We start from the raw sequence: 23,190 nt of genomic DNA on the forward strand, positions 1-23,190 counted from the left end.
CCCCCCACCTCAAAAAACAAATAAACATTTAAAAAGTTAAAAAGAAAAAGAAAAAGAAAGAAATAAAAATTCTTACATATCTTAAATAATGTAAATAATTCAGTTTATCTAAAATAAAATTTTAAAAATAAAATAAAATGAATTTTTATGTAAAATGTGTGCACTGTGTAACTATAACTCGGACATAACCTTGAAAAATAACTTATCAATATATGTTGCCATCTTGTGGCCATTTCTTAAATCACAGTTTGGACTGAAATGGAGTGGACATTTGGCTTAAAGGTGTCGTAACAGTAATTACATCCAGAAATAGAATTTTAGAGTAGATCATCACTGAACTTGGATGAACTTAGAATTCTCTTTAATTGTTAAGAGAATTTAATTCCAAAAATCTATTAAGTTATTTCATTTATCAACTTTCTAAATATACTGAATGCCTCTAAGGGTAAAGAAGTTTACTGTTTCAAAGGGGTTGGATATTAGGCTGATTTTGATCTGCCTATTCACGTATATTTCTATATGGTTGTTCATATACATTTAAATTACAAATTTACCAATCATGTCAAGTTAGTGATTGTCACATTGCCTTTCAGAAGAAATGATAATCATAATATATCAGCTAATTGCAAATAATGAAAATTAAACTTGTGTTCGGTTCCCCAAGTGATGGAATGTGCCTAATGTCAGCCTTAAAAATAGTTACAATTTCATTTACTTAGCCAATACTTTTTAAATACCTACCTAGTGCAATATATGCTAGTAAGTAGAAGTAAATCGTAACCAGGATATATCCAATCTCTGGCTCATGGGGCATGTACAGGAGGAAACAAGCTTTGAATGATAATACATGGAAAGTACTTAATTGGAATTTAACCTAATAATCAGTTCCATCCATTCCTTAGTGTATTGGGGAAGAAAGGGTTTTCACACGTCCACCCATTTATGTACCCAGGAGCTTCTTCTCCACCTATATTCCCTACTGGTCACAGCGTGTATCACCCACCGCCACCCAACACGGTGTTACTGTCAACCACAGGACTCAGTCAATGTGAAATAGCCCCCTTTCCTTTACTGGTTTCCTCCTGGATCTCTCAAAATACCATGACAAGGGGCGCCTGGGTGGCTCAGTCGGTTAAGCATCCAACTTCGGCTCATATCATGATCTCACAGTTCAAGGGTTCGATACCCTCATGGGGCTCTGTGCTGACAGCTCAGAACCTGGAGCCTGCTTGGGATTCTGTGTCTCCCTCTCGCACTGCCCTTCCCCTGCTCATGCTGTCTTTGTCTCTCTCAAAAATAAATAAAATATTTAAGTAAATAAATAAATAAAGGTTTGGAAGACCATAACATTTAGAATGATTCTTGAAAAATTAATAGAAATTAGCTTGGAGCACCTGGGCGTCTCAGTTGGTTGAGTGTCCGGGACTTCAGCTCAGGTCATGATCTCACAGTTTGTGAGCTCCAGCCCCACAGTGGGCTCTGTGCTGACAGCTGGGAGCCTGGAGCCTGGATCCTGCTTCGGATACTGTGTCTCCCTCTCTCTCTGCCCTCCCCCCGCTCATGCTCTCTCTCTCTCTCTCTTCCTCTCTCTCTCACAAATAAACATTAAAAATTTTAATAAAAAAAAAGAAATTAGCTTGAATAAAGGGGATCAGACTTGTAAGGAATGAGAATTCTAAGTAGACCAAAAGTCATATTCAAAAGCCTCAGTGTAAAAAGGAGTATCAGTTAGTAATGAATGCACATCACCATTCCTTAGCAGTCAATTATGACTACTTCAAGTCAGCTTTTTTGGAATATGTATTTCTTCCAGTGAGTTGTGTTAACTATGTTATGTCCCTTTATGTTATTAAATTTTGGCCTTGGTTACACTCCAGTGGTATCTACCCCCAATTTTCCTAAGTATTCTAAACCACCCAATCCAACACCTAAAGGACAGAAATGAGAGTCCACTTACAACCACATCCCTACTGTACCAAGTGTGCAGAAGTCAGCTTGGAAATTGAGGGCATGGGGACATCATGAAGCAGATATCCTCATATGACAAGGATTGTGGTGAGGCTGGTCCAAGACATTGGCGGGCTGGTCATCCCACTCAGCTGTTGGATGTGGAGTGCAAGTCTTCTTGGGGCAAGCAATGTTTGTAGTTACGTGGAAACAGGACTGTTGACAGTTGAGGTCTCTGGATATAATTATACGACCTCTCCACTCACACTATTCAGAGCTAGCACCTGGGAGTCTCCCCCCATAAACAACAAAGGGCTGAGGTCATCTCCCAAGGCTGACAGTGGTTTCACTCAAAATGCTGCTGACCCACTCTGGATGGATTCATCCTGTCCTAGGGAGTTACCCTCCCTTCAAAAATAGACTATCTTCCTTCACTACATCCAGAGTGTAGGAAAAAGTAGAGGAAAAGAGCGAGAAAGAGGAGAGTTTTCATAGCTTCTTCACTTGGAAAGAAGTTCAAAAGTACTTGGGGGAAAGTAAGCATCAATCAGCAAGTAAGAAAGGAAAAAAGGTTAGGTACATAATAAAATTATGATAGAAAACAATGGTAATATGACCACTAACTGAAGTTTAAGCCAGTTGGCCTATGAAGCAGTGCAATGAGAGAGCGAATGGAAGAGAGAGAGAAAGAGACTCTTATTTTCAAAGTGATTATTTTTAACCAGTCCCTTCTCGACAGAGTTTCAATTTTCAAAACATGGGTAAAATAATACAAGTGTCCCCATTTGTTTCAAATAGTTTTAGTCTTCAGAATTTTTCAAATTTGATTTTATTGCAAATGACATATCGGACAAAGGGCTAGTATCCAAAATCTATAAAGAGCTCACCAAACTCCACACCCGAAAAACAAATAACCCAGTGAAGAAATGGGCAGAAAACATGAATAGACACTTCTCTAAAGAAGACATCCACATGGCCAACAGGCACATGAAAAGATGTTCAGCGTCGCTCCTTATCAGGGAAATACAAATCAAAACCACACTCAGGTATCACCTCACGCCAGTCAGAGTGGCCAAAATGAACAAATCAGGAGACTATAGATGCTGGAGAGGATGTGGAGAAACGGGAACCCTCTTGCACTGTTGGTGGGAATGCAAATTGGTGCAGCCGCTCTGGAAAGCAGTGTGGAGGTTCCTCAGAAAATTAAAAATAGACCTACCCTATGACCCAGCAATAGCACTGCTAGGAATTTATCCAAGGGATACAGGAGTACTGATGCATAGAGCCACTTGTACCCCAATGTTCATAGCAGCACTCTCAACAATAGCCAAATTATGGAAAGAGCCTAAATGTCCATCAACTGATGAATGAATAAAGAAATTGTGGTTTATATACACAATGGAATATTACGTGGCAATGAGAAAAAATGAAATATGGCCTTTTGTAGCAACGTGGATGGAACTGGAGAGTGTGATGCTAAGTGAAATAAGCCATACAGAGAAAGACAGATACCATATGGTTTCACTCTTATGTGGACCCTGAGAAACTTAACAGGAACCCATGGGGGAGGGGAAGGAAAAAAAAAAAACATGTTAGAGTGGGAGAGAGCCAAAGCATAAGAGACTCTTAAAAACTGAGAACAAACTGAGGGTTGATGGGGGGTGGGAGGGAGGAGAGGGTGGGTGATGGGTATTGAGGAGGGCACCTTTTGGGATGAGCACTGGGTGTTGTATGGAAACCAATTTGTCAATAAATTTCATAAAAAAAAAAAATAAAAAGAAATGTATTATATATTTCAGTAACAATATATTGTTACTATTATTGTTATTAATAATAAAAAAAATTTGATTTTATTGTGGTAAGAACACTTAACATGAAACATGCCCTCTTAAATTTCCAAGTGTTCAGTACAGTATTGTTGATTGTAGGGTCAATGTTGTACTGCAGAGCTCTAGAACTTTTTCAACTTGCATGACTGAAATGCTACACCCACTGAACAGCAACTCCTCATTTCTCCCTTCCTCAGCCCCTGGCAATCACCATTACACTCTTTGAGTCTCTAAATTGGACTATTTTAGACCTTTCATATAGGGAGAATTATGCAGGATTTGTCTTTCTGTGACTGGCTTATTTCACTTAGCATAATGTCCTCATTGTTCATCCATATTGTTGCACAGTGCAGAATTTCCTTCTTTTTTTAAGTCCAAACAAAAATATTTCACTGAATGTATATGCTATATTTTCTGTATCCATCTGTCAATGGAATCTTGGGTTGTTTCCACAGCTTAGCTATTATGAACAGTGCTACAATAAACATGAGAGTGTTAATATCCCTTTGAGATCCTGATTTCATTTTTTAATAAATACCCACAAGCAGAATTGCTAGATCATATGGTAGTTCTATTTTTAATTTATTAAGGCGCCTTCACACTGTTTTCCATAGTGGCTGCACCATTTTTGCATTCTTACTAACAGTGTAAAGGGGTTCTAATTTCTCTATATCCCAGCTTATTATTTTTTTTTATAATAATCATCCTGACAAGTGTGAAGTAATATTCCCTGAGATTTTCGCCTGCATTTCCCTGATGTTTAATGACATTGAGCATTTTTTCCATATACTTATTGGCCATTTGTGTGGTTTCTTTAAAGAGGTGTCTCTTCAAGTCCTTTGCCCATTTTTATACCAGGTCATTAGTTATCTATTGTTGTTGTTGTTGTTGTTGTTTTTACTGAGTTGCAGGAATTTCTCATATATTTGCGGGATAAAGTCCTGATCAGATATATAGTTTCCAAATATTTTCTCCCATTCTGTAGGTTGCCTTTTTACTTCATTGATTTTTTTTTCCCTCTGCTGTGAATCTTTGGAATTTAAAACTGTTTGGAAGTCCCAGCTTGACAACAGAAAAGTTAGGTGCTTTTTCAACATATCTACTAAAAACTCAGCATAACTAAATAAAAGTAAGTTAAAAAAATCTATCACTGAATAAAACTTATCGCAAAAGTCAGTGGCTTAAAAAACACATATTTACTATCTTTTCACAGTTTCTTTGCTTAACAAATCCAGCTCAGCTTAACTGGCTATGTGTTCAAATCTCTCATATGTTGCCGTCATGGTGCCAGCTCTGTTCTAATCAACACAAAGCTCAGGTGGGCAAAGATATGCCCCCAAGTTCACCTGGTTGTAGGCAGGACTCAGTTCCTCCTGGGCAATTGAAATGAGGGTCTTCGTTCCTTTCTGGGTATGGGCATCCCCAACATGGAGGCTTGCTTCATCAAAAACTACAAAAAGTGCAAGAAGGCAACAGAATCTTCAAGCAAGATGGATGCTACAACATTTTGTAACCAACTTACAGAAGTTATAGTTCATCAACATTGTTCTACTCTATTGGTTAGAACCAAGTCACTATGTCCCGCTCATAACCAACTGTGTGGATACTAAGAAACTGGGAAACATTCTAGAAGTCTTCCTGCCACAGATGGGATGAAACTTCTTGATAAAGTTAGTGGTCATCGTGAAGAGCGCTTACTATACACATTTATCATACAAGAGACTGGAGTCTGCCCTTCTGACCCACATGACACATCAACCATATCTTCGAGACCTGAGAAAACGTCTCTTAAGTTTTCCATTCCAAAAGAAGAGTAAGGAAGTGTCTCATCATTGGATAATACAGTGGATAATGTACAATCCATGCACACTAGTGATATCTGCAGGGTACACATTTCAGCACCCAGCCCCAGAAGTTTCAGAGCCGCCTAAAGTCTAGGCAATATTTAACTTCATCCATATTTAATCACACTGATTCAGCCAGCAGTAATATTAAATATTTGGACTCATCATTAGATATGGCACTGTATGGGTCAGGGTTTAGGGAAAACAGAATATATTCAAGGTAGCTTTAGCAACAGATATAAGGGAATTAAGTTCTTACAGACTTGTGAAGACTGAGGAAACAGATGGAATGGAATTGAACTTAACTGAACACATTGAACATGTAGGAAATAATACAGGGCCACCCAGGTACCATAGGAGCTGTTTCTACAATGGCTAGTTCCAGGAGTAAGCCACCACTGCCACATTCATGAAATTACCATTGTCAGGTAAAAGCCACAGTCAAGAAGCATCAATTACCAGGAGGCCGTCAGAGGAAAATAAGACACCTCCAAAGACATTTTCAGAAGAAAGGCATGGAAGAAACAAAAACCAGGCCTCTGCCTATCTTCTACCTTCCAACACCTGTGCAAAACCATCTGATGGATGGAACCTAAGTTGTAGCCAAAACCCAAAATACGATGAAGTCTGAGAAATGTAGCTTTTGTTTTCCTAGCTTGTGCACTACAGGAAGGTACAGCAGAAGGCAGAGAGAAAGGATGTTTTGAGTGGTTCTGGGTCAATATGAGCGACAGCTTGTCAGGCCTTTGAATATGACTCAAAGGAATTCTTGGCACCATCAGACGAAAGACTGTAGCCACATGTCTCTTCACCATCATTGTACCAGTTTCTGGCATCCCTTTCCTGCTTGCATTCCAGGAGCAGATGCCAGATCATCAATGTCTACAAAGCAGATTGTAAGAAAAAGGAGTATAAAATGGGATTGTGACACCACACGAACTGAGATCCATCTCTGCTTAATGTACACAGTCCTTCAGCTGTAACAAGTAAGCTTTCGGTTAATAGTTTTTAAGCTTTCACGTTTTGTTTAAGTTAAAGGTGGTTGCTTTTAGCAAGCTTACAAGAAGAAAGAGAAAACCCATATGATCTGGAGAAGAGATCGTAGTCACATATAAAGATAGAGAATTTGTCCTTTAGCAGCTGAGACACAAACTGAAGAAGCATTCACAATCAATCGGCATTACCTGATAAAGTCCAGAGTGCCCACCCTGATCCGATTTGTTGGCTAGATTAATTTCGGTTTCCTCTTTTTAACCAGAAGCAATTTCTAATATCTCGCCACTGGATTTTAGATTTTTTCCATGCTTTGATTTTATGACAACTGCACCTTCTTCCCACTTTTTTTCACTGGGGTTCTACACACACAGCTATTTTGAGTACATAACCACATCAACACGTGAGTACAAACTCATGGTTTTAAGTTATCTGGTTGAGCTACCTGAAATCATTTTTTTTTTTAATTATAGCTGGGAATTTCCACCTCCCTCCCCTATTTTTTTTTTCTTTTTGCCTCTCTTAATGAAAATTTCTTTCCCATCGAGCCTCTGTAAAACTCTCCTTAGTTCTTATAGATTCTACTGTAATATAAAATAATTTAAACCCTCAGTGTGAATGCTATCTCTTTGAATGCTTTTGCTTCCAGAATTCTAGTTTTCTTTTACTTTCTTGAAACTCTGGCACAGAGGCTATTCTTCTGGATAAGGATCTTGGCTATTTTGTTTTTACATCTGCCTTTACTGGCTTGTTTAATAAATTCCTGACTCTGGTTTTGGTTTTCAGAGTCACAATTTAGGATATCTGTCTATTATTTCTCCTGTTAGCAGCCTATTATTTTCTTCTGCAGCTCTTGGTCCCATACTCAAATGTTGCCTTTATCACCTTGTGTAGATTTATCTTATTCATCAAACACCCTTCCACTCTGGCAATTCTGGTATCCCACTTACTTCCAAGCATCAGAAAAATAACTGTGCCCTTGTAGGATTATTCTTCTTCTCAGTTTGAACATTCTTACCCTCCTCACTAATCTCACACAGAGATTAAAGATCCATACCTTTGTGGAAAGGAAAACTCCCACAGTACAGGAGGTATCTTAAAATACAGTCTTTAAATATTTATAAATATATTTTAGAAATATTTCATATGGCACCTCTCTAATGGAAATTTGCAATCCATTTTGGAAGAAACCATTTGTAATATGGAACCGTTATTGAAATATCAAGATTTTCAGCATTTTTTCCAGCTAGCACATCTGTAGCAAGATAGCAAGTAAGAATTAAAAAAAAAAATTAAATACATGCTGACTTACTCAAATAAGTGTTTTGGTGTAAATTCTTCTTTGATATATTTTAAAAATTGACTAAAGCAACAGTTTGTTCAAACACTACCATTGTTTTCACAAGCTAAATATAGTTTATAACATCTATTATTGAAAATACTTGGATTCTTGACATGATATGAATAGAATGTTTGTGGATAAAATTTTATTTAAGATTTTATTTTTAAGAAATCTCTATACCCAACATGGTACTCAAACTTACAACCCCAAGATCAAGAATCCCATGCTCTACCAACTGAGCTAGTCAGGCACCCCTGTGGATAAAATACTTTTGATGTTGGTAAACAAAGCTCGGATATAAGATTCTGATACACTGTATGACATCTAGATAAATTTATAATGATTTCTTCTCAAACAGGGTTAACATGTACGATAAAACCAGTTAAAATAAATTCATCAGTTGCAGAGAAACAAGGAATGAAGCTTAATCATATGCCCAAAACTTTGAAAAGTAACACCAAAATAAATAAAGATTTGTGGGTTTTACAATGTAGCAGATCCTCTGACCCCACCCTACCCCAAACAGACTACGAAGGGAATAAAAGGAAGTTATTTTAATTTTTTTTTTAGTATCCCAACCAACCTCCTTCAATTCTGAGATGAACTGGGTAACACTTTGAGTGAGCAGACCTAGAAATTACAAAGGAAAAGCCACAGAGAGCAGAAAACTGCCAGAAGTGGAAGTTCATGTTCACTTTGAGACCTTAGCTTGGGCAGGAAGGTCACACACATCTTTTCATCTATCAGGGCACTAGGCTGAATAGAGGGTGAAATTTTGGTGCCATGACAATACAAAAGATCCCTACCAGGATAGTTTAGACTCATACAATTTGGAGATGGTATGTATTTTATGATTTATGCTTTTCTTTAAATGTTTATATTTCTTAAATTTTTTTTTCAACGTTTATTTATTTTTGGGACAGAGAGAGACAGAGCATGAACGGGCGAGGGGCAGAGAGAGAGGGAGACACAGAATCGGAAACAGGCTCCAGGCTCCAAGCCATCAGCCCAGAGCCTGACGCGGGGCTCGAACTCACGGATCGCGAGATCGTGACCTGGCTGAAGTCAGATGCTTAACCGACTGCGCCACCCAGGCGCCCCAAATGTTTACATTTCTTAATAATGAGCACGTATCAATTTTATTATAACAATGCATTATTTAAATGCATTATTTAAAACAATGCATTATCTTATTAAAACAGTGCATTATTTAAATTTAAATGCATTAATAATAAACCAATTGTTATTGTTTTTATTTATAACAATGCATAAAAAATATAAGGAGATAATTGGAGATATTTACCAAGCATATGCACAAGAATATTTATCATGATAGTAAGTGGCGATTGACTCATTGGGGCATAAACATGTTGGCACACTCTTCTAGGCCATCAAAATAATAAAACAACTCACCCCTCTCTAATGTTTATCCTTGCTTCTTTATTTAATCCTTTGTTTTTGGTTGGTCATTCTGTCAAAATGACCCCTTTATTCTCAAAAGTCTTATTTGGACAAATTTTTATCCATGAAGCACTAGTTAGTTAATTGAAAAGGTAATTGAAAGCAAAAACCAACTTTGAAGACTACTTGTGAAGACATCTTATAATTACAACACTGATTGGGTTCATTAAATCAACGCGATTTTGAAAATTACTTTCACAAAGACAATTCCTATGTCCACATACTATAGTTTCACTTTTAAAGAAACATTGTTCTTTAAAAAGAGAAATACAAGAAATCTCCAAAAACAAGGGGGAAAAGGGATTTTAAACATGAAGGAAATACTACTAGATATTTTAAATTGTATTTTTAAAAAGAGAAATAGTGGGGCTCCTGGGTGGCTCAGTTGGTTAAGTGTCCAACTTTGGCTCAGGTCATGATCTCATGGTTCGTGGGTTTGAGCCCGGGGTTGGGCTCTCTGCTGACAGCTCAGAGCCTGGAGCCTGCTTCTGATTCTGTGTCTCCTTCCCTCTCTGCCCCTCCCCTGCTCACACTCTGTCTCTTTTTCTCTCAAAAATAAATAAACATTTTAAAAAATTAAAAAATAAAAGAGAAATCGCAATTCCTTCTTTTAAATTGAAAGCAAATAATTTTATGACTTGAAATAAAACATAAGTGATATTCGAAGTGCATATTGAAACATTTGAAATATAAAGATATTTACAGACTCTACAAGAAAATCAAAGGCAGGATCATAAGATGTTTTCCATAAATATTACACAAATCAGAAAACATTTTATAAATAATTTCTATGGTCAAATGCTATCATTGAACCTGAATCATTAGAACTTAGTATTTACTTGTGGCACAATGAGAAATAAAGCTAATCTGTTGCATGGTAAACAATGCATCTTTTGATTTTGTTTTTATTCCCTAGCTCATCTTTCCACATATAAAATGCCAGAAGGTAGGGAGAAACATGAAAAAAATTGGAAATCTTTGGGTAGCTAAAAATTCTTACAGAATCCAACATCGGCAAAATGGCAACCTAGGAAGGTCCTAACTCTCCTTCCCACATAAAACTTTAACAAAACAACCAGAAGCTAGTAAACCATACCTAGCAAATGCCCAGTCAAAAGAAAGCTGACTCCAAAATGGCATGGAAGTTTGTGTTTTTCTTTGCCCTCACCCCACCTCTTCCCTGGTCTTGAGCGGCAACAACCCAGTACCAAGTTGCCCTAATCCTTGGACCTGACTGCGCCTGTCTGTTCTAATAAAGCTGCAGGATATCTGTGGGCCTGACTTGTTAGTTTCTGTCTCCCATAACTTGGAATGCAGGCATGAAACAGTGGTAAACACGCCTCATAAAAGCTACAACCCACAACACATGGAGTAAAAGATTATGGGTAGAGACATACAATAGACCATCTAAGGCCTGGGGGAAAATCTAGGGGTGAGACTGTGATATCAGGACATTCAAAACCAACTGCTTATACAGAGGATTTTAGAAAGTCACATGCGCATGCCTGGGCAAGATGCATGCTCAAAAAAGTCCTGAGAAAATCATAAACCTTAACTTTGGTTTGATCCTAGGCTTGGAGCAAACCTAGCTAAATCAACGAAGGATTCCCACTTAACACACACGGCAAAAAACTACTCCACAAAGACTGGGAATCATCGTTTCTCTTTTCTCTCTTTCTTTTTCTTCTTTCTTTCCTTCCTTGTTTCTTTCTATTGAGTGATTGATCGTGTATTTTTATCAGTTTTAGCTGCTGGCATTCGAGAAAAACTCTATCAAAGCATTTTCTGAACATGAGCTAAAGGAACAGAGACTTCAATGAGCATACATAACAAGGAATACATGCCGCATAGTTTGGAAAAGTCTCAAAACAAATACAGCTATAGCTTTTTTAAAAATCCAGCAAACCCTGGAGAAGGGAAATACCTGATTTCCAGAGTTGCCACATTATAAAAATCAAATGCCCAATATTCAACAAAAAAATCACGAGGCAGACAAAGAAATGGGAAACTATTGATTATTCAGGGAAGCAAAATAACTCAGCAGAAACTGTCCCTGAGGAAGCCCAGACATCAAGCTTCGTTAAAACCAAGAATTTAAGACAGTCTTAAATATGAATTATTTGCAAATTGGTAAGTAGCTTATGGGAAAAAGTGATGCCAAAATGTTGAGATCACTACCTTCCACTTACCTTCTCTGTGAGCCCTCAAATATTCTCTGACTTGATGCCCTTAAAATAAAAGATTTTTAAAAAAACAGTAATGATGCCTTCAGTTGTTCTATTTGTCTCAGGCCTAATGGTTGAGCTGCAACAACCTAACTAAGTATCAATGAAAGTAAAAATAGTAAGACATTTTATTTCAATATACAATAATAAGCAATAGCCAGGAAAGTACTGGATTTCAAACCTAGAAACTAATAGGTTTCAAACTTCCATCATCCAAGAGTTGCTTGCTAAAAACTATGGCTAAAAAGGACCGTCAACAAGCATTTTACATTTATAATGTATATGTATTAAATATGCAAACGTATTAACTAAGAACTAAGAGGAAGCAGATATGAGAATTAAAGTAACAGAGCAGTATGTAATAAAGGAATGACCTGACCTGACAATGTAAAAACCATAAATCTGCTAAAAATTGTAAGTGAAAAAGAGAAAGAAAGAAGGAATTAGAATATGTATACTCGTCACTTTACCTGCATTAGCTGACACTTAAAATACATTGTGTGAACAGGACGACTCAAATAACAGAAATCTCAGCACATTTAAAAGTACGAAAGTAAGCACGATGGAAGATAATACTATTGACTGAAACTTTGCGGTACAAAAAATGTAAGGGAAGAGAGAAGAGGTAACATGCCAATGTTATTACCACTAAATATTCCTTCAATATACACAAGCGTAACAAGCCTTAATACGCTTACCAAAAGAAAAACAGCTCTAGATTGGAAAAAAAGAGACAAAACAAAATTCTCCACTTTGAGAATATGTAAGTATATGAGAGATGAACCTAAAACAAAGCGACACAAACAGAAAATACAAAATCAGTATACACAAAACAATTCTATTGTTGCAACAAATCCAGAAATGACTTTAAGAAGACAATTCCATTCACAATAACATAAAAAAAAAAAATACCAGGAATAAATTGAACAAAAGAAATGTAAAACTTGTACTGTGAAAACTGAAAAATACTGTTGAAAGAAATATCATAATAAATGAAAAATTCATCTTTGTGGATCAGAAGGCATAATATTGTTAAAATGGTAATACACCCTAGGTAAGTACAGTAACATGTCAGAATTAAATTCTACATCCAACATGTACTCAGTGATACTAGTTTTCTTTCTTCCTTTCCTCTTCCCAATCATCCTAAACGTTACAGATGCACATTATAATCTTAATTGCATCTAGATAGAACAGCTACCACAGAAAATGCGATGGGTTTACGACACAGATACAAGACATTACATATCCAAAACTATAATATGGCCTAAAGAAATGGGAGCCCTCAATCAATCATTAAAATTTCTATCAGTGGGCTTTCAGAATTAACAAAGAGCTCCAAGTCAGTGTTTTTCTACCTTTCCTATGGGAATTCATAAGACAGCAGTAAGAAACATTAAAAGCAAAGCAGAATAGGGGCGCAATTGGTTGAGCGTCTGGACCCTTGGTTTCAGCTCAGGTCATGATCTCACAGTTTCCTCAGTTTGAGCCCTGCTGACAGTGCAGAGCCTGCTTGGGATTCTTTCTCTCTCCTCTCTCTCTCTGTCTTTCCCCGATTCACAGTGTCTCTGTCTCTCTCAAAATTAGTGAATAAGCTTAAAAAAAAAAAAGAGAGAGAGAGAGAGAGAGAGAGAGCAGAATAGACATAAAACCCTGAAGTTCCATTTTCAGTGAGACCAGGAGACAGGCTGTGGTAACAGACCCAGAAGTGACCTCCTATGGTTTGCTGGTGTCCATGCCTTTGTGTCATCCTTCCCTCTGCACGCAGATTAGACTTGTCGTTTGCATCTGGTCAATAGAATATGGCAAAGATCATGGATGTCACTGCCATGATTAGGTTGCATTATGTAAATAGGTGGCTTAGCAGACTGGAGGGAGAGACAAGCAAGAAGATGTGTTGAGGAAATCCACAGGACAAGGAAATAGAGTGGCTTTGAACACTTGCTCGTCCTGAAGGACCTGCAACCGATAAGGACAATAGTCAGCCCCAAAGTGGGGGACCTTCAATTCTACAGCTGCAAGGAAATGAGTTCTGCCAAAAACCTAAAAGAGCTTGGAAGCGATTCTTCCATAGCAAGCCTCCAGATGAGCCCATAGCCCAGCAAACATCTTAGTTACAACCTCATGAGACCCTGCGCACAGGGCGTAACTAAGCGGTGCTCAAGCTCTTGCCCCATGGGGTGGAGAGAACAAATGTGTGCTGTTTGAAGCCACTCAATGCATGCTAATTTGTTGCACAACAATAGAAAATGAATGTACAAAAGTAATTCTCAGGCAACAAAATGCATGCAAGGACAAGTAAAATCAGCTGAAATCAGAAACCTTCTGAGGAATAAAGAAGCAGTGAGTTGAAAAGTGAGTGGAGAAAAATCTCAGAAAGTATCAATAAAAACACATTCTTTGAAAGAGCTCATGCTAACGTGCCAAAGCTTTAGAACTTGTTTTCAAATATTGTATGGGATGTGGGGTGACTAGTTACCATCAAGGACTCAGGTTAGTTTATAGATATTTGCAAACCATGCAGGATTATAGAAAGCATAGCATGGATGCACCCTAATTGTAAGAAGCTGAAGAGAGGGAGGGGATCTTCAGGTGGGGATGTGATTGTGCCCTCTCTTTCCCAGGAAACTCCTCAATAAGCTAACTTAATAAATTACATTTTATTTCATGTTAATGGGATTTACTCTTCCCAGAGAGAAGAAGTATGAATTGCATTGAAAGGGGCAGGGATGTTTTAGGTTAACAGAAAGAATTTGATCAAGGATCACTGTAAGGTATAACATTGTTACTTAACGCATAGCATCTTAACCCTTGTGCCAAGACATTCAGGTGATTAAGCATCCAATAGGTTTTTTTGTCTGTTTAGGTTCTTGGATCACTAGGGATAAGATGCCAAATAATTGCTGAGGGTGAAGGTTCTAAATGTAACCCGCTAGTATATGACCCTCACTGTATTTTTCATTGGGTCATGATATTACGGTCATTCAAGTCACTGTGAGAGCCTCCACAATATCATAGGTGAAGGATTCTAGGAAGTGATGAAGCTGGGACTTCAAACCCAGTTCTGATTCTAGATCTAGTAAAACTGAGCAACCAAACAAATGCTCACATTTGCTGAATGCTCACTCCGGGCCAGGCAATATTCTAAGTACTGTCCTGGCCAAGGTAATCAGAGCGATCCAATGAGGTGGGGACTGGTATTGTAACTCACGTCTCTCGTCTGATTAAAAGTCACCAGTGGACTCTTACTTTATTCAGAGTGAAATCTCTGACAAGAGATTTATGAGTCTATGCCACTTCCAAAAAAGTACTTTGTAAAATTCTTCTGAGAAATTTCAGAGTCCAGAAATTATGCCAACTTGCCATGCAATGGTGCTCTTAAAGAATGGAAAGAGATCTGTCTGTTAAAACTGCCTTGAATTAAGAATAAACGAATACACTGGGTACCATTGCCCATTATTTCTGTCTCAAGGGTCATAGTGAAATTACTAAAATCTACAACTCTGCCTGGAAAAAAATTCCCATTTTTTTGAAACTGCCCTGATTTGGGGAAGAAAAAAAAAGTCACCCCGCCAACAGAGGTATAAGCGTGGATAGCTGCAGGTTTAGCAAGTATTATTTTAAGTAGGAAATTAAAGAGAAGTGGAAAAAAGACACTTATATATTTGGTCTCCATCCTGAATTCTTAACCTCATTAATTTTAAAATATAAGTTTTGAAAAATAGCCCGTAGCCCCAAACTGGGATTGTCACCTAATGGTGGCAAGGTATGAAAAATAAATTAATTTTCTCATAGAAACCATCTCAAGTACATTTATTTGATTCATGTTTGGTACAAGCAGCAGCAGCAGGAAGAAAGCACTTATAAATATCTATCCACCACCCATGAATTGCACTGAGCTTTTATGGTGTGTGAAATAAAGCGTTTGGTTTTAAATAGAGAAGGGAAAAGAAAAAAAAAAAGAAAACCGAATTAACTGTGAGTTTGGGTACAGCTGACATAATTAGGAATAGATAAAATGCATTAATAATCATTGTATCATACACTAGTCATATTGATGTCTTCCTAAAATATCCAAAACATATTATTTGGACACATAAATAAACCCAAAGAGAAAATTAGCTCTCTAGCAAAATAATTTCACAAGTGTCATCTCTTTTTATAGTGAAAGTCAGTAAACACAATGGAGATGATTTTTAATCTTTAATAAATGTAGCTATATTGCCAAATTTTATCTCCTTGAGATCTTTGCAGTTTAAAATCTGCTTACTCATCAAGGAGATGGTTCAGTATATTTATTTGGTAGGCTCCTGGGAACATGAATATTTATGTCTTTTACCCTTCCTACCAGCACATAAAATTATAGGGCTGCTGGTGCAGAGATGAATAGAAACCTAGACAGTGGAATATAGAAGGCCCAAGTCATGATGAAAGATTAGAGAGGACAAGCAGGCTCTGCCTAAAAGGGATATTTTTCAAGCATTGTAGCCAGAATGGATTGACTTGGGGTGGAGACAAAGCGTCAAGGGTCATATAAACCAGCCAGAAGGCAAACATCAGATCTGAAATCAGATCAGGCTCATAGCTATAAAGACATGTCAGAAGACAAGTCAGATTCTCATTGTTAGAAGAGGAACAAGAGGCCAAATGCTGACATTAGCAACTTAGGTTCTCAAAAAGACCAGCTGGTTTATGCCTATTTATGCATTCCCTGTGATATTCCCAAGTCATTCACATGGGTGCCTCCACCATATGTGCAAATGCGAGGATCTGGCAAGTGGCAAAGTTAGGATGCAAACCCAGTTCTAATTCTGGCAGGCAGCATCTAAGACAAAAAGGAAAGGGGGGGGGGGAGGACAAGGAGGAGGAGGAGGTCAAGCAGGAAGAGAAGGAAAAGAAGGGAAGAAAGAAACTGAGGAGGAAAAGAATATTTAGAAAAGAAAATAAGGTGGTGAAGAAGAGGAAGAGAAAGAAGAAAATCTCGTGTACATGCTAACTCATTTTACATACGGTGTAGGCATTGTTATAACTCAAGCCCCCGATAGGCTCTCGCCTAGTCAAAGATCCCAAACCACTATTATAATCACAGAACCCTGGATGATTGGGTTTCTCACTGCCCTCCTCATCCCACCTCTTCCAACTCTTCCGCTCAAGTTCCACTGTACTAGCTTTGTGGAACATGCCAAGCAGAATCCTACCTCAGGGCCTTTGTGTTAGTGGTTTCCTTTCCTCAGAATGTTCTCTCCCACCCCCTGCCCTTATAACAACATGACTTGCTTAATCTCTCCCTTCAGGTTTTTGCTCAAATGTCACCTACACAAGGACTTTCTATAACTCTTAATAAAATAAAAATCTCCCATTATTCTCTGCTCCTTATTGTTTAATTTTTCTTTGTACCATTTATTACAGCATGACATTAAGCACATATTTGTATATTTGTTTATTATCTTCTTGGGATGCAGTTGTGAGAACGCGGACTTTGGCTATTTTGTTCACTGCTGTACCTTTAGCATCTAGACTTAGACTTAGCATATGGTAGGTGACCAAGAAATAATTGCCAATGACTGACTGATTGAATGATTGACTGACTGAATGAATGAATGAATGAAGAGCCTTGCTTTAGACAATAAACTGAAGCACAGAGAGATTAGCAAGCTTATCCAAGTTACATGGTAAGTCTTTTCCCAAGCTGGGCCCAGCAATTTTTGTACCATTTAAAAGAACAACAGAAATTGCATTCAAATTTAAAAGTTCTATTTTGTTTGTGTATACGTGTGTGTGTGTGTGTGTGTGTGTGTGTGTGTTGGTTTGTTTTGTTGTTCTTCTCCTTACAGTATTGTTTTTCTTTAATTTTTTTTAATGTTTATTTATTTTTTGAGAGAGAGAGAGACAGAACGTGAGTCAGGGAGGGGCAGAGAGAGAGGGAGACACAGAATTCGAAGCAGGCTCCAGGTTCCGAGTTGTCAGCACAGAGCCTGACGTGGGTGCGGCTTGAACTCATGAACCATGAAATCATGATCTGAGCTGAAGTCGAATGCTTAACGAACTAAGCCACCTAGGTGCCCCTTGAGCATTGTTCTTATGTTGTCTTAGCCTCATCTGTCAAGATAATAATCTTATTCTATTGTTACATATCTGGTATGTGTGTTGGTGTGTAGATTGAAGATAGGAAATTAGACTAATTGGCTGGCTGAGCTAATACTTTGATTCAATAATTTGAATGGATTCAGATTCTTAGATTACTTAGCAAATCCAGTCAGAAAGATGGGTTATAAGAGCATACAAGTTTTTTGAGAGTTAGTAAATATAGTGAAAAACGTGGGGGGATATTCTGGTTCTTAAGATCTCAGGACCAGAAATCCTTCACTCTGATTCCCAATTGCTGCAAGTAGCATCAACTCTCTGAAACTCAGACACGACTTGCGAATACACGAGAGTGAGGGCGAACCCTAATAGGGGTTGTTGGGTGGGGGTGTCAAGACAAAGACAAATTATGACAAAATACTGACATTTTGGACATCTGAATTTGTGATCATGGATATTATCTGTAGCCCAAGGAAACAGATATATAACAGAATTCCTTCAAAATGATGTATGATCTTTCTGAAGCACGAGGGTGGGAGGGAGGGAGGGTCCCTTGTAAAGAACACAGTGTGTTGAGAATTGGATTGGAAAAGGTATTCCTGTTTCGCCCTGGGACACATTCTCCTTGTCGATCAGATACATCCAGCTTCACCAAGTTAGAATCACAAAACAGAAATGTTGACTAACCCACCCAGCTTGATTCCAGTAAAATTCACATCATTTTTTTCCTCTCTTTTTCTCTCCCTATGTCTAATATACTTAAGCCATTTTCCTGCCTTTCCCCAAGTAACCTTATATTATTACGTATTTGCTTTAACTTGTCTGTGATGATCCATATTAAGGGGGAAGAAACCACAGAAATTTCAATTAGAAATTGAAATTGGGACTTTCTGTGAAATTGCCCTTTAGCTTGGAACCTGCCGCATCCTGTCAGAGAAACTTGCATAGTGTATGAAGCCAGAAGGCCAGTCTCGGCAGAACTCTGTAACCAGCAATGCGGTTTAACTCCATAGACTCAGATTTACTTCTATACAGGAAGTGAATCTATTAAGGTCAGAATGTAAATCTTTTAATGAAATAAATGTAAATACACTAATCTCACACAGTGTATCTTTAGCTTAATGTACTTTGAAAAGAAAGTGAAATCAATACAAATCATGTGGGAAGTTAGTAACAAATACTCAAGTTTATTCTGGCATCATATTGGACCTATTAGCTTTCCCCGGACGTAAACTGCTGGCTTATAATATCCGCGGTGCATATTTACCTCCCGCTATGGTTGCAATGTACTCAGGAGACAAAGAACAATTACAAGACAGATAGATTGCCGGTATTTCTGCCCATGTTTGCATTTTTCAATTGGCTTCCAAAGACCCTTCTGTTCTTGAGGTCCCCGTAGAGTAACAACAGTGCTTTCAGGCACTGCCCACAGGTTTGAGCAGCCCCAGGTATCTTTCCGGTCTGTACTGGAGCACAGCTGAGGTAGGTAGGTGTGACTGAAGGGTGTGTCCTCTGCTCTCACAGATCATTGAAAAGGAGCCTTGACACCTTGAGAGCTGGAGGCAAAGGCAGAACACCCAGCCTCTCCTACCTTGAGGATTCATGGAAACGACCTCGCCCAAAGAACACTGCAAAACCAGTTTATCCTGAAAGGAAGTATGTTTCTTTTATGGTGGTCATTGTTGTTTTCCAACGTGGTGAAAAACACTCAAGCTGAGACCTACCTTCAAAGGTTTACCTGCACAGTATAGCATTGTTAACTATAAGCACGAGGTTGCGTTTTCATCTTGCACGACTGAAATTCTATCCCCATTAAACAGCAACTCCCCATTTCCTCCCCACCTCCACCAGCCCAGAGCAACCACCACTGGGCTTGGTGATTAGTGGCTTCGAGGAGCTGAGAGAATGGGGAAACGGGACTGGCAGCTTAAAGGGTTTCCTTTCTGGGAACTGAAGGATGAACATGTTCTGGAACTCGTTAGTGTCGATGGCTGCACCAGATTCTGAACGAATGACACTGAACTCTACACTTCAAAATGGTTCAAGTAGGGGCATTACTTTAAAACAAAATCATTAAAATGCCTTAAGTAGGTGAATTTTATGTTATGTGAATTTTACCATAATTAAAAGAAAAAAAAACAATACGGGGAAAACAAAAGTTCTGAGGCTCAAATTAAATGAAATCAAAATAAGCAAACAGAACAGCTAGACCTGCAGGGCACCTGTGTGGCTCAGTGGTTAAGCGTCCCACTCTTGGTTTCCCCTCAGGTCATGATCTCCTGGTTGGTGAGTTCAAGCCCCGCATCAGGCTCTGCACTGACAGTGTGAAGCCTGGTTGGGATTCTCTCCCTCCCTTTCTCTCTGTACCCCTCCCCTGCTCATGCACTCTCTCCCAAAATAAATAAACTTAAAAAAAAAAAAAAAAAGAACAGCTAAACCTACAAACTTAATCTGGATAGTGTTTGCTTAAGTCGCTGCCACCATGTTTTCTGTCCACAAGCCAACCCTAATCCTGACTAACGCAAGAGTCATAACGAAGCTGTCTAGAGCTGGGATTAACTCTTTTAAATAAATAAATAAATAAATAAATAAATAAATAAATAAATAAAATATTATCAATGTTCGTTGTAGAAGATGAACACAAAATACAAATCAACCGTAATTCCATTGTCTGGAAAGAATCTATTCAGATCTTTTTTTATACATAGAAGCATAAACTTTTCCTTAAAAAGAGATTAAATATTTTAGTAAATTCAACAACATGAATTCATTGCCTGTATACCTAACACTTGCACATCTTTCACTATGTACAGGCAGTGCTCTGTTACCACAAATACTCGGTGCCCAGGAGGAGACGAGTGACACGCACTCAGGGAATCAGAAAAGACTGTTTCTTCTGCACCGGTGCTGACCCAGCGGAGTCATCTCCAAAGGCTGAGCCCCGAACCTTGGCATCAGCCTCTTTTTATGGCTGGGATTGTAGGGGCTCAAGGGGAAAAAATGAAAAAGGGGAGGGGGCACTTATCAGTGGTGCTACTCGGGCAGTTGGTAGAATCAGGAGTGCAGGAGGTAAGCAAGATTACCAAAATCAAAACCATTCAAGGGGAGCATCTGGTCTCGGACATCTGGTTGACCTCCTTTTTTTATCTGCCCTTGCCAGATTTCCTTCTCACTTTTGCCCACTTCCCTTCTCAGTTCTACATGCTATGAATATAGTAACTCATTCAATCGTCCCATTAACCCCTTGAGGTTGGTATTGTTATCTTGCTTTTAAAGATGAGAAAACTCGGGGCGCCTGGGTGGCTCAGTCGGTTGAGCGACCGACTTCGGCTCAGGTCATGATCTCATGGATTGTTGGGCTCTGTGCTGACAGCTCAGGGCCTGGAGCCTCCTTCTGATTCTGTATCTCCCTCTCTCTCTGCCCCTCCCCCACTAATGCTCTGTCTCTCTCTGTCTCAGAAATATATAAACATAAAAAAATTTTTTTAAAAAGGTGAGAAAACTCAGACTAAGACTGAGACTGCAAAATGTCTGACTCTAGAGGCATCCATTCTCAACCACTCTGACCATATCAATTCTGCTGGATGCTTGGCATTTACCAAATGTTTGGATATCAGAAACAAAAATTCAGGGCACCTGGGTGGCTCAGTGCATTAAGCAACTGACTTTTGGTTTTGACTCATGGTTTCGTGGGTTCAAGTGCCATGTTGGGCTGTGTGCTGGCAGCATGGAGTCTGCTTGGGATTCTCTGTCTCCTCTCTCTCTGCCTCTTCCCCGCTCATTCTGTCTCTGTCTCTCTCAAGATAAACAAATAAACTTAAAAAAGAAAAGAAAAGAAAAGAAAAGAAACAAAAAATTCAATGAGCATTCTTAAAGACAAATACTTAGACACAAAAATAATAATCGCAATAAAAGTTCCTGAAATTGAAATCATGGCTCGAGTTTACACTACAATTTAAAGCTTTTGATACAACCATTTTTGAAATGGTCAGTCTTACCTTTGTGGGAAAGCAGACACATACACGGCTAGGGAAAAGATTTGCTGTGAGGTACACAGCACCATAATCTGGTTGTGAACAAAGCTTGAAGGTCATATACTCTGTAAGTGACAGAACAAAGATCGGAATATTGCTTGCTTTTTTTTTTTTTTTTTTTTTTGAACTCATGATGCTTCCCCTTGACTACACAGCTCCAGGTAAGAATGCTATATCAGCATCTTATTTCTGGAACACCCTACAATTACAACCACCTTCCAATACTTCTTTACCCAAGAAAAATCAGCTAGAGAGATACAGATAGATATCATCTGTAAAGCTATGCCCCAAATAGTGCTCTCCCCCCAAATAGCTTAATATGTAAATATATGGACAATTTGATAATGACCCATTCCCTAAAACATTATCGCAGTAATGAATACAATGAACACAATGAAGACAGTCTTGAGGATCTATTTTCATGCCAGTCTTAAGCACAATTTTACAACGTGATCACCTTGGAATCATCTTATCTCTAAATACGGCAAAGACAAGATTATCAAGTTAACAGTTTCATTACGTTCTATATCTGCAACTATTACTTTATACATTCAATTTTTGCTTATTTTAACCTGCCATGTTCCTTTAAAAGCAAAGCAATTCCTTTTAATAGCAAACTTCAAAATTCTGTTAAAAATGCTACAAACCAAACCTCACTGCATTTTAGACAGTTAACTGCTTCCTTATAAAAATATGAAAAAACAATCTGTACATTGACATTAAAAATTCAAGAACATTCACTGGAAAAAAATGAAAGTTATTTTTACACTAAACTAGCATAATTTCCCCCTTACATATATATGGAAAGAAGAATGCCTCATGTTAAAAATGTTTACATTAGACATAAGAAGACCCTTATAAGGAAGAAAGAAAAGTACCCTTTTCAAAGTCTAGGTCTGTAAAATCTAGATTTGGGGGGGAAATTAGAAAATGGGAAAAGTGGCAACAAATAAAAATTGAGAATCGGACACACATTTAATTGAAATTGAAGACATTGTACCTCAGGGCCCAGAGGGCTACATCAGGAAGAATGTATTCCTCATGAATGCCCCGTTTGTTCTGCGCAGCCAGTTTGGGCCCGTTCTGTAAATGCCTGAAGACTTGACATGCAGCCGGCTTTTCCCTTGATTCCACACTCCAAATAAGGTGAGGCATAGAAAAAGGGTTGGTGATATTTCACCAAACTTAAATGGGAGCCACCACTGGCCTGAGAAAAGAAGGCAAAGGGGGAGCCTGGCCTAGAAAACTTTAAGTAGCAACTAATTTTGTCTCTACTACCACTCGGTGTCTCTTTATTGGTCTCTCTCCTTGCCCTCGAAGGCCTGGGTTTTCATGTTGCTGACTGTCCAAAAACCCCACGTGGACTTGCACTCCCCCTAAGTTCCCTGTGTTCCCAAATGACCACTGGGTCTTTTTCTTTCCTGTATTCAA

This window comes from Felis catus, chromosome D3 (genome assembly GCF_018350175.1).
Source record: "Felis catus isolate Fca126 chromosome D3, F.catus_Fca126_mat1.0, whole genome shotgun sequence".
In the NCBI taxonomy this organism is placed as follows: domain Eukaryota; kingdom Metazoa; phylum Chordata; class Mammalia; order Carnivora; family Felidae; genus Felis; species Felis catus.